Source organism: Carex rostrata, chromosome 25, assembly GCF_964058835.1.
Source record: "Carex rostrata chromosome 25, lpCarRost1.2, whole genome shotgun sequence".
In the NCBI taxonomy this organism is placed as follows: domain Eukaryota; kingdom Viridiplantae; phylum Streptophyta; class Magnoliopsida; order Poales; family Cyperaceae; genus Carex; species Carex rostrata.
Genome location: NC_135942.1, coordinates 6,506,474 through 6,520,515, shown reverse-complemented (window position 1 = coordinate 6,520,515; position 14,042 = coordinate 6,506,474). Strand labels below are relative to the sequence as shown.

Here is a 14,042-nt window from a genome sequence, read left to right as displayed (position 1 = left end):
ATCCGTTAATTCCGAATTAAGATTCCGCCACGCTCGCACAGTAGATCTGCGAACGGGTCGCTACCCGTTCGCGTAATAGCTAAGCGGACTAACCCGTTCCCGACGACCCGTTCCCGACGACCCGTGCGCGCAACAGATCTGCGGACGGATGACCCGTGCGCGTGATAGATCGGCGGACTGACCCGTTCGCATTATTGATCTGCGCACGTGGCAGATTCTCCCTATATAGAAGATCAGTTCTGCAGAGCATTCTACACCCTCATTTTCACCGAAGCTGCTGCATAGGTAGGTTTTTTTTCCTTTTCATCCTTTTTTTTTTAAAAATTTATTTTTTGTAGTTGTTTTAATTTAGTTATTTTTTATTATTAGGTTTATTCAACAAATTATGATTGGAATTGCTTGTTATTTTGATGGTGAAGTATTACAAGGACCAAATGGCGCTTATTATAGCCACCAAGTGCCGAAAATGTTTAATATTCGGCCTGATTTGGATTTTAGAGGTTTAAATAGGGAAGTGTACCAACAACTCGGTATTGACCACCGTAATTATGAACTGATAATTACCGCAAGAATTAATATTGGCCAAGGCAATCAAACCTGGTTCCAACAGCTACCGGTACAAGACGATAGCAGTTGGCAGTTATATGTCCAAATGACAATGAATATGACTTTCAAGTTCCTGGAGTTATATGTTGTAGCCAACCCCAGACAAAACTCTAGACATAACTCCAGACAGAATACTAGGCAATTGTTGCAGTTGACTCAGGGTTTGGGGCTCGAGCAATCTGTAACGGGTCCTAGTCGGGCCCCATGTGTAGCGGGCCCTAGTAGGGTCCAATCTGACAGGGGTCGATCTCAGATTCCATCCTCGTCCTCTAGCCGAGTCCAATCTGAAAGGGAGCGATCTGAAACCCCTGAACGGCTTTATTATGCTGACAATACGGACGATGATCCTGAAGAAATGGAGGCAGAGGCTAATTGGGATGATAATGGGGACGGTGGGGTATCAGATCACAGTGATGAGGATACTGGTATTCCTGTGCTTGGTAGACGGAAGTGGCCTATAGTGGATCGTGGGGAAAGACATCCGTTTGAGCAATTTCATGACACATCAGGGTTTGGAGAGGCCGATAGCTCTTTTTTTGCGACTTGTGAGGTATATTTGTTAAATTATATTTAATTTTAATTTAATTATTAAAATGTTGTTATTAAATTGATGTTGTTTATTTTTTGTTGTTTCTTTTGTACAATAAAAGGGAGAAAGACATGAATTGTCAGAGGGGATGACATATGACAACAAGGATAAGATGAAAGATACAATTAACCACTGGCACATCAAACAAAATAGGGAGATTAAAAATACACACAGCGATACCACTAGGTTGAGGTACAAGTGTGTTAGCGCCCGGTGCAGGTGGGCGTTGGTTGCGAGGGCTACAGGCTTTGGTAATACTTGGGCCATCACGAAGAATGTGGCTAAGCACACATGTCACGCATCGGCATCCAGGTTAGATCATGCACAGTTGACGTCCGCTATGGTCGCCAACTGTATAAAATTGTCATTGGAAAAAAATGCTGATATTTCTATCCGGGCAGTCGCTGACTTATGCGCTGAAAGGTACGAGGGTATTGTTCCAAAGTACAACAAATTATGGCGTGGTAGAGAGTTAGCAATTGCTCGGGCCTTTGGTAGTTGGGAGGGGTCTTACGGGCTGATTGTCCCTTTGTTGGAGGCAATAAAAAGGTCAAATCCGGGAACCCAATATAAAATTGTTTCAAAGCCAACCACTAAGCCAGGGTATCGTTTTTTCATGAGAGCAGCATGGGCATGGGGACCATGTATTGCCGCAGTCGGTCACCTCAGACCCGTCATCAGTATCGATGCTTGTTTCTTGTCTGGCAGATACAAGGGTAAGCTGTTAATTGTAACCGGATATGATGCAGAGAATCAGTTAATCCCGTTAGCATTTGGACTGGTAGAGAACGAGGATTTTGAGAATTGGGGATGGTTCATGAAGTGGGTGCGGGAGTTTGTAATTGGGCGAAATATATACATGTGTGTGGTATCTGACCGACACAAGGGCATAAAAAAGGTGTTTATTCAAGATGATTTGGGTTGGTGTGAGGAGAAAGGAGAGTGTGCTCACCGCTACTGCTCTCAACATGTGTTTGAGAATTTTGGAAAGCACACTAAGGATAAGGTAGCTTCCACTTTTTTCAAGGTTATGGTTAAAAAGAAGAAGAGAAGAAGATTGCAAGAAGGACTTGATGCAATCGGGAGGCAAAATCCTGCTTGGTTGGCTTATTTGGATACATGTGGCAAATATAATGAAAATGATGAGGAAGAACTGCCTAAACCATGGAAGGTGTATCAAGCTATGGATGATGGATCTCGCTGGGAAATAATGACTAGCAACGGTTCCGAATCGCTCAACCATGTCTTCAAAACTTCTCGCAGGTTTGTATTTTGTAATCCTCCTATTTTTTATTATTGTTTTCTGCACTTAGTTGTAATTTTAATTATTGTTTTATTATTGTTTTCTCATAGATTACCAGTTGCTGCAATCATTGAGGAGACATTCTACAAGTGTGTCAGCTGGTTTGAGCAAAGAAGTGAGATGGCTGTGCAATTGCAAGCAGCGGGTCAGCTTTTTTCCACTCGCGTGCATAAGAAGCTGGATAAGCACATTGAGAAGACTAAAAAAATGTCAACGCTTGCATTCGTCCATAATGAATTTATGGTGACCTCACATGGCGAAAAGATTAATTTTGACATGGAGAATGGCAGATGGGTACACACGTCTAGCGACTGCAGGTACAAGGTAATTCTGAAAAACGATCATGAGGTGGAATGTCAGTGCCAGAAGCCTCAGATGGGCGGAATACCATGTGTTCATGTGATGGCGGTGTGTCGTTTAAGGTAAAATTATGTTTTATTTAATTTGAAACTTCATATTAGGGACGGTACTACTTACTAATGTGTTAACATTATAGGAACTTGAATCCAAATGACTTCGTCAATTATTATTACAACATTCAAACACTCATAGACACATGGAGTGGTCAATTCCATATGTATGACAATCAATGTGATTGGCCGGTGCACGAAGGAGATCTCTTAGTTCCAGAGCATCGGTTGGTAAAATTGGGTAGGAGACGACACAACCGGATCCAAATGTGGATGGATGTATTGGAAGGACGACGAAAGGGTCACCGAACCAGTAGAGAAACTCTCGAGAGGAATGCGAGAAGAAGAAGGGATGCGAGAGGAAATACGCAATAGGGTAATTTTTATTGTAGTAGAAGTTGTGATTTTATTGTAGTAGAAGTTGTGTATTTCTATTGTAGTAGAAGTTGTGATTTTAGCCAGGAATTTATATATTAATTTTTATTGTAGAATTGTGTGTTTTTTTTTATTGTAGAATTGTGTTTTTTTTTTTATCCGAACCTATGCCGTTTTTTTATTGTAGTAGAAGTTGTGTTTTTTTCGTTATTCGAATTCTAAGAAATATAGTAGCAAGCATAAACCAAATAACAGTCAGAATAACATGATAACTAGATAATATAGTAGCAAGCATAAACCAAACAACAGTCAGAATAACATGATAATAACTAAATAACAGTCCAAACAGTACGAATAGAACAAAAAGTCCAAATAGCCATAACAGTCCGAATAACTACTTGGTCGATGGTGTGTACGGGTCTTTCCTGATCTTATGTCTCTTACCGCGCCCCAACTCCTCCGGTACCTCCTCAATCTCCGAACCTAAGAAATTGAAAGCAGGCGTATACTGCCGCGATGGCTGTGGTGGGGTCTCCTCCTGTATATGTCCAAACAAAACCTCCTCAGGTGAGCTAGGAACAGGACCGAAAATAGAAGCTACAGCAATCTCTGCTAAGGATGAAGCTGTCTCCGTCTGGTACACTACTGCACTGTCCTCTGGTGGTGGATCATCCTGTGTGTGAAACTGAGGATAAGAGTAACCCTGAGTGTATATGGTATCATATGTCGAACCCACGTCAAACTCAAAATCCTGCGATGGCTGAGTCGGCTCAAAATCCTGTGATGGCTCGAACCGGGGCTCATCTCCCTGAAAATAGATTGTTAATAAATGAATAATTTGGTTTCTCAATAAGTAGGTTATTAGAAAAATGCACGTACCACTCGATCTCCAAAACTCTGAAATGCTGCCTCAGGCGTCGGTGCAGACAAGATCTCTGAAAGATCCGGCTCTGGTGTGCTCATCTGCTCTGCAGAATCTTCATCATTCATATTTGCCAAATCCTCGTATCTTGGAAGATCTGCTAGCCGCAGGATCTTGTCTAGCTGGTCTTTGTACCCCGCGACGACCACCGGAGGTGCAGATATGCACAACATCACCTTCCCCACCTTCTTCCAGCCTCTTGTGATCCCATATCTTGCAGCTTTCAGAACTGCCTTGATGTTCATGAGTACCTGTGAATAAACCATTTCATCAATATTTCAAAAGATGATTACCATAACTGTATTGAAATAATATAGTAGAAAATATAAAAAACTTACAATCTGTGCAGCCGGACCACTGCTAGGGATGAAACCATACTGGGGGGTAGTCGTGTCGCGTGGTACATGAAGCGGCTTCCTATTGACCTCTGACATGAGACCGAACATGTACACCGTGAATGCACAATTTTCCTGGTACCACTGTCGATACTGCTGGTCCCACTCCTCGAAAGCATAAATCTGGTACATATCAGGAACCATGTCATCCGGACTCATAGCCTCCAGTCGCTGTACATGCAAGGCGTGCTCCGTCCGCCAATCCTTCATGACCGTAGTGCATAACGGTTGGTGAAGATCATACCAGTCGTCCTTTGTGATAGGATCCGGGACTGGAAAATACTGGGCCATACCAAACTGTCTCATTACCCGTCCAGGGTAATAATGCTCAACAACCTGGTAGTAGATAAGCGGCACCTGCAAATATTTTATGTGTCTAAGTTTCAATTTTAAACTACAATATGTTTATTAATTGTAAACTAGAAAATAAAAAAAATCTAGTCGCACCTGAGCAAACCAGTATTCTCGCTCGCGACTGCAGATCGAAGGAAGTTTTGTGAGGAAAGAGTAAGGTTCTTCATCTTCTTCATACACTGTGACGCGAAAATCATACGGTCGCCACTCGACATGTAGATCTGGAGTCATCTGCTCGAATTGAGTTCTGAAAAAGAAAACTCCCGAAGGCTTGCCGTGAGGGGTCGCGACAAAGGTCTTTCTAGCGCAGAATCTCTGAGCATACGCAGGACAGGTCTCCCCGTCCGGACGACCCCAGTCTGGAACCCAACCCTCGTCTAGTGGTTGTGGACGACCAAATGGAAATCTCGTCCACGACCAATGCTGAAGAAGACCAATCGGTCCGTACAGACCTTGTTTGTCGACCTATTTTTATACAATTTGCATTTATTTTTAAATTCGATAAGAGAAAACAAATTATTTACAATAAGAAGAGAGAGTAATTTATACCCGGCACGCAATGCATAAGCCTCGGTACAGACATGCCAAGACCGCCGCACCCCAATTCATTTGTGGAGGGTCATCCAAGTCCCTCAGCCACTGCAGCATACAAGCAGGGACGGTGTTCCCAGAGGAATCTGGGAACAACCAGCAAGAGAACAGCTCCATTATGTAAGCCCGTGTCCACCGATCCATCTTCTCCTCAGGCGCATCTTCTTCCAATTTTCCACTACATGTACGAACTAATTTAGTACAGAGTATGAAGCATCACAATCAAATACTTACTATTACAAAAAAAATACTTACCTGAATGCCGCCCGCAAAAGAGGGATACTGATGTCATTCTTCGATGCAACCTTCGACCTCTTGAGGGACCTTTCCTTCATCAGGTTGGGTCCCAACAGTTCTTCGACGTCCTTTGTGAAGTCCCCGTACTCCACACCCGTCACCGCCCGTCCAGTAATAGGCAGTCCCCAGAGACAACTGACATCCTGGAGAGACAACGTAATCTCTCCGACAGGCATGTGAAATGTGTGTGTCTCCGGCCGCCACCTCTCGACCAACGCAGATAGAAGAGCGACATCTGCGACAATGGGGGTCAGCTGTGAGACATGCCACAGACCCAAACTCTTCAACACGGGAGCGTATCGGTCGTCGTAGAGGATACTCATCTGATTGTTCCGCGTATTCGTCAAGGTATGAGTCTGCATTCAATTTCAAAACAAACAAACATTTAACTTACCTATTTTTATCTAAATGAAAATGAAAATTATTTGCATTTCTCAAAACAAAAACTTACATATGCGTTTTTCATCTTGTGCTCCTCGAATTTATACCAGCAAAGAGGACTGATACTCTCTTCCGTCATATTTGGAAATACGTGACGGGCCAGTGATAAATCTAACTGTAAATCATCTTGCGTCCGATTTTGATTGGTACCGCTGGTTGACGCCATACTAACAACAAATTAAACAATTTTATCAATTTTGACCTCTATTGATAATTTCAAATAGTACAAATCTAACAATAATACAAATATCTATGGTAATTCAATAATATATCACCATTCTTGAATGAATCGGTAAAAAATCTTACAATCTACACTAATTCAGAAAAAAATAAATTCTGAATTGGTGCATTTATACTCTATTTTGGTCTAAATACAACATTTCTAAATTTGTCAATTTGTAAATTGGTACATTTCTAAATAGGTACATTTCTAAATTCTAAATATAATTTCTAAATTCTACATACAATCACAATTCTAAATTGGTTTAAATACACAAATATTTTGGTACCCAACTAAACTACTATTTTACTGTAATTTACAATATACTACTATTTAATAAAAATTATACACAAATAATAGTATATTATAAATTACACATGAGAAACCATAGACAATTTTAATTAATGTCTATTTTGGTACCATAATACTACTATAATACTACTATTTAATCAGATTGCTTACTATGTTGTTCATTGGAAAAAAATGTCTATTTTGGTACCATAATACTACTATAATATCAACATATTGTAATTACACATGAGAAACCATAGACAATATATTATTTTGATCTAATTAACACAAATATTTACAAAACTACAAAAAAAAATTTGATCTAATTTACAATATACAACTATTTTGGTACCTAACAAAAATAAACTGCCTAAAACTAGAAAAAAAAATTAATCTAATTTACAATATACAATTATTTTGGTACCTAACTAAAATTAAACTAATAAAAATACTCCGGATCTGCCTCGTTTACAAGTCATTCACTGTCAGATCTACCTAAAACAAGTCATTATTATTTTACCTAACTAAAACTAAACTAATTAAATTATTTAACAAAATTAAACTAATAAAAAAAAAAATTACCTGTTTACTGTGCTGGGCGGTGCGGAGACAGGGACAGCGACAGGGCTTCTGTAAAAACCACTGCGCAGCGGTATTTATCCGGATTCGCCACGTACGCATAACTGATATGCGAACGGGTCGTCGGGAGCGGGTCACATCGGGAGCGGGTCGTCGGGAACGGGTCAAGTCGGGAACGGGTCATCCGTCCGCAGATCTATTACGCGCACGGGTCGTCGTGAACGGGTCGTCGGGAAAGGGTCGTCGGGAACGGGTCAGGCCGCTTATCTATTACGCGAACGGGTAGCGACCCATTCGCAGATCTACTGTGCGAACGTGGCGGAATCTTAATTCGGAATTAACGGATGGTATTGATTTAATTCTTATTTATTAGGGTGGTACATAAAAAAAAAAACGGGGCTTTTTCACTTGGAACTGTACGGAAAAGCAGCAGCAACTTCTTAGAAATCAATTAGCTATATATTTAGTCAATGTATTCAACAAGAATGTGAAAAGAAATAATTGACCAGAAGACCAGAATGAAGTCAACTGGATGGTCGTTGCATTATCACCTAGCAAGTATCACCAAATAAGTACCAACTTTCCATGAATTATCACCAAGAGACTATGAAGTATGAACACACTAGACTAGGTTCTGTTTTCACCCCGTTGCAACTTGTTGGACTTGCCTAAAATATATATTTAATTGAATTTGGGAACAATCTTACAAGCTTTGCTGTGGATGAAGAAAATTTAGTTTATTTTATTTTTCATGACTTTTTTTTATATGAATTACATCACAATGGTTTCCTAATAAGTGCAATTTGTCCTTGCAAAATTTATTTGACACACTATAGCTACCATTACATATAAATTTTATAGAATAATAATGACGACGACGAATAGGCCGAAGAAATCTCCGACGAACAAGATTCAAGGTAAATCGATGCCTCAATTCTTGGTGTTCGTGGCACGCTCGACCTTCTCGGCATTTTCTCGAACACACTCTGCTGTTTGCTCGGCGACACCGGTTGCTCTGCTTTTTGCTTCATCAGCCATCTCTTTTGCAGTCTCAAATGCATCATGTGCTGTTTCTTTTACCTCTTCCCCTATTTCATCTATCTAAACAAAATAATTGAGGAATGAACTGGTGGACATATTTTCTTGAGTAATTGTCATTAAAAAATGAAACAAAAAAAAATATATTAATTTGATCCATCTGAGCACTTCTAATGATCTAGTTAATTTATTGGTAGCCATATATAGATGCACCAGAACCCGAGATTTTTATTAATACCCTAAAAAATAAAGAAAATATCAAATTTGTTCTCGGTTTTTTTTTTTAAATGCCCTGACCGTCCAGTAGAGGTTGGAATCGGGTACCTTAGCCGCAGCAGAGCTGGCCATGCCTCGGGCCTCTTCGGTTATTTTCTGAACTTGATCACTACTAGTTCCTTCTGTTGTAGAATTTTCCAAATCATTTGTCCCCTATTTGAAAACCAAAAGAAAATATATATAAAGAGGAATTGCAGTTAAGTATGAAAGACAATAATTATAACTCTAATAGTATGCTAAAATTTCTCTTTTTTTGTTATCACAAGTCAAATATAATGCAGTGTTAATTGGGTAAAGACATTTGTTTTGCTTAATTAAAAAACGATTTAAAATGATAAGCTGGTAGCTTAATTAAAAAATTGAGTTGCTGTTTTAAAATTGCTAACAAAGAATATGAAGATTTTTTTTTTTTTATAGATGAAATATTGGGGAAAAAAATTATATACTATGACTGGATTTGGAGCATTGGTAACATAGGCTCTAAATATCATTGGGCTTTGTTGAAGCCCAAATGGTCTCCGCCTCATGACCTGAGAGAAGACGGATAATAGTGTCATTTTCGCCATTCAAATTTGAATTTTAAAATTTGAAATTTTGAAATCAATATTTTTTTTCAGGGTAAGTGGAGGTGGGTGGAAAATGGGAGAAGTGTGATTTCTCTCTGTTTGTAATTAGTGTTGTATTTATAGCTGTGGGGAACTGTAGTATGGAATATTTCTGTGCTCTATTTGAAGTGATATCCTAAGTTTAAATTGCATGATTTGTCATTTCTAAATTGAGGAGAGAATGAATGGACAGCAACAAATTTAAGAAAAAAAAATTGAAGAAGAAATAAAAAATTAATACATTAGAGGAAAAAAAAATGAGGCGAAAACATATAATATTTTATGAGAGGGACTAGGCTATATAAAAAGTTCTAAAAAAAATTAATTTTAATTAAATTTCAATATAAAGAACCAACCTTTGTTCTAGTGGCAAAGACACATGATCTCTATGTGAGAGGTCATAGGTTTGAAACCCGGATGGAGGAAATCTTTTGTTGTAATAACAATGGTATTAAATAATTGCGTGACTTGACCTTCAACCTTTACTCAAAAAAATTAAATTTCAATATACATAACTAAAATTTTAAAATTACAGAGTGATTTAGTACTTGTAAGGTTGAATGTAGATCTCAAGTTACATCGTAGAGAGGTTAAGGGTAACACTTCATATATACGATACACGCTATATGCGTATTGCTTTGAAAATTGTCATATTAAGTCCCCTCCTCCTATCTGGAAACATCGTAAGCATTTTCAACTTGTCATAACTAACAATGGTTATCGCTAATTGTGAATTTTCTTTTAAGAATGGTTTAAAATAATTTGCAAAATTTGTAAATATATATACTCCGTTAGTTGAAGGTCCAAAATAAAACATACTCCATTTTTTAAATTATAAACGCGGTGTACTAGTACTAAACCATATCAATATTTACATGTTAACTCTGGTATGTTATCTCCTGTTTAGAGATTAATGATCAATTCTCATCAATCTCTGTGTAAGATTGAGACTTATTTTAAACTGGTAAAACTGTCATACATCTCTAAAAAAAAATCACGTGTAACAAGCTCATTTTAAAGAACTTGTGGAAATTTTCAAAGTTGTTTATTTTTTGTTCAATAATTAAAAAATATAAAATTTTGAGCCAATGTTTAGTATTTCTATTTTGAAATCAGATATGGAATACAAAGTCCGGCTAGTATGATATCAGTGTCATATGACACTAATTTCAAAATTAATTGAATATATTTCAAACGACTAATTCAAACCGTTCAAACCGATTTATTTTATAAGTGATGCGTTTACATGCAAATTTTTTATATTTTCGAGTTATTTTAGTATCAAATCAAGCGGTCAAAATGTTGAAAAATAAATGTATGAGAATTAACTTAAAAACTCACACATTTGACAGCTTGACTTGATACTTAATAAGTTCAAAAATTTATAAATTTTGCATGTAAACATACAACTAATGAAGTAGATCGGTTTGAACGGTTTGGATTCACCGTCTAAAATCGATTCAATAGGTTTTGGAGTTGGTGTTATATAAGTTGAAATGACACTAATATTATACTAGCCAGACTCTGGAATACAAGATATAGAAAATGATAGCACTAGTTTAACATAAATAACAGTTAAGGCTCAAGGAAGTTTGGTCAAATACTAGATGGTAACAAAAAAAAAAGTTTCAATTAAAGTTCGAGGGGCTATTGTTAATTTAAAAGGTTCAGGGTCTTTATCACAAAAGAAAAAATCACGAGGGTACATTGACATTTTTACTCCTATTTTGAATCTTAGGTTACGTAAACACGTGAGGTGCCACAGAATAATGTGCCACAGAAGAACGAGATACTCTATGAACATAGGATTCCATTGGGAAAAATTGGGACCGTACCGTATATAAACAAAAAGATAAGTTAAAGGATACTTTCTTTTCTTTTTGTTTGTGAAAATATATTTCTTTATTTATTTTTGAAATATCTTTTAAAGTACACTGAGACCTCAGATTTTTTTTAATATCCAACATTAAATAAAAAATAATATAAATGCTGAGTTTTTTACAGAATTTTACTGAGAAAAAAATATATTTTTATTTGTTCGATTGATGTGAGAAACCGTTTTTATATTAAATTATAAAATGTTATGATTTTGTTTATTTTTTCTATTAAAATATTAGAATTTTTTATATTTTTTTGAAAATAGATGGAATATTATATAATCTAATTTACTAGAAATACTGTAACAAATAACTCCGGTCAAAAAAATTTAGTCGATAATTTTTGTAGTTGTAAGAAAAAATAAAATATTTCTCTGTGTGCTATTGAAAAAAAAATGCTTTAAATCTGAGTTATTGATCTCGGTTCAAAAATTACTTCTGAGTAAATACATAAAATATTGTGGTCTTTTTATTTTTAGAAAAAAAAACAAAAAAGTTATATGACAAAATGATTTCTTTTCAAATAAAATCTCAAAATGGTTGCAATTTCTTACAATTTAAATGTATTAGAAGGGCCACAATATTTTATTTATTTACTCAGAAGTAACTTTTGAATCGGGATCAATAATTCAGATCCAAAACATTTTTTTTTCAATGACACACAAAGAAATATTAAAATTTTTCTTATAACCGCAAAAAGTCCGACCTGAAAAATATTGATCCGAATTATTTGTTACAGCAAATTCGAAATATGAGATGATCATACTTTGCAGAATAAGTTCCATAAAATCGCAGCTAAATTTACTTTGTATAAAATTCAAAATGTACACAAGGGACTTTTATTTCAATAGTTTCACAAAATGTATTAAATCAACGGCTCAATGTGTGATTTCATAAATCATAGGTATTGTGTGTGCATGCAAACTTGCTAGATTCTAGCTGATGTAATATTTCGTAGGAAATAGGGAAGGACCCACCTTGAGCCAGGGAGCAACTGTTTTTTTCTGAATTTTGAAATTCTGTAAAAAAATATAGTTCAGTACCGCTTTGTCTCTCTTTAGAAATTGTTTTATTATTTTCTGGAATTGGAAAACTCATATAGCCAATTCAAAAGCACTGTTAATGAAAAAATTTGTTGTTTTTATATAAAATTTATAGACATTTACGGGTCTGAACCAACTTTGTTGTTTTTTTGAATATGTAAAATAGTATTATTTTATTATTTTTATTATGTAAGAGTAAGAGCATACTATTATTATTGTTTTCTGTTATGTTAATTGGTTTTTATCTAATATTCGGTTAGTTAATGAATTTGAATGTGAAAAATTATTTGAATCTGATTCCTGTATTTTTCTGGTACAAATCTTGCGTCTGTCAGACCTTACTTTACTGAATGTCATAGAATAATATTCCCTTGACATCCTATGCAATTCATAGCATGTTGGCTTAGGTGAATCCTACATGCATGACTGGTTTAATTATTTTGTATTTAATTACTTTTATTATTTTATATCTTGTCAAAGCACATTGAATAATTAAAACCTTTTTAGATTCATAAATTCAGATCTAAATGTAATCTTGAATATCAAACATTAACTAGTGTTGGTCCATATTTAAATATATAAATTAATCCAATCACAAAATTGAGCTGTTTAATTCTTAATTACAATGACTTGTTTCAAATGTCAATACAAATTATTAATTTTGAGTTCACAGACAAAAATTACAACATATAAATAATTAGATGTGCTCATTTTCCTTTCAACAGTAATTAAAAAATAATCTAGTGTGATTATGAGATTTCTGGGGCGTTCTTTTAGTTCTCAGCATTCAAAATTGTTCCTGATTCAATTAATAATCTTAATGAGAAGTTCGAACAAATGATAAGATAATATAAAAATTCTCCTATCAAATGTTTCTGTTTTTTATGTCTTCATCATGCGTATATTTCTAGAACTATAATAACTTAAAATTTAAAATTTAAATGTAAAAAAAATTATTATAAATGATTTATATCATTTTATTTATGCATGCGTAAAAAGTTATGACATTTTTATTTTATTTTAATTAATATCAAGGGCTTGCTAAAATATACCGATGTGGAAAAATTATGAACACTGATTTTCAACTTATTGATCCATATAAAATAAAAACAAAAAATGATAATTTTTTGCGTACACGTGAAGGCATGAATAATATAGATCGCATATAATAGTTTTATTTTGATATATAAATTTTAATTTATTTATTATTAGAACATAAAAAAATAAAGACACGATAAAAACAAAAAACAAAAAAACATTTGAACCCTCCTCGTTATATATTAACATGCTATTATTGATTTTTCTTTAACACAAATGGCATGTATTCTGTTAGAGACCTGCCAACAAATGTTTCCTAAATCACTTGTTCAGATTCTTTTGGTAACTATTATGTTTTAAATGACTCAATCTAGGTTGGTTACAGTCCATTTGTAAAGTTTTTTTTTGAAAGAAGTGGCATATCCACCGACTTTTATATAACATAAAATCTTATAATATTCAACTGGTACCAATCGGCTGATACCATTACATCAACAAAACAAGACAACATTATATAAACCTACTACATCATAGCATAGTCAAAGCAAGCAATCAACAAAAACATGCATGACATTCTGTAACAACACAAAAAAAAAAAAAATCATGTAAGACTACAAATTGGCAGAGGATACAGAGGAGCTCGAACTGACAGTGTCATCCACCAAAATTATCCCCGTTCCATGCATATGGAATAAAAAATTGGGCCATTTCTCTATTTGTTCGTGTCATTCTTGCACAGGAGCCATGCTAATCTTCTATGTATCATTCCAATTCTAAAGTTAACTATATAAT

The 14,042-nt window shown here is 35.5% G+C and overlaps 1 non-coding gene across 1 annotated transcript; it reads right to left on the bottom strand.

Moving 5' to 3' along the window:
- Positions 1 to 13,943: 13,943 nt before the first annotated feature.
- On the bottom strand, positions 13,944 to 14,042 carry LOC144543994 (U6 spliceosomal RNA). The gene has a single exon (XR_013508128.1). It is a non-coding gene; the product is annotated as a U6 spliceosomal RNA (small nuclear RNA).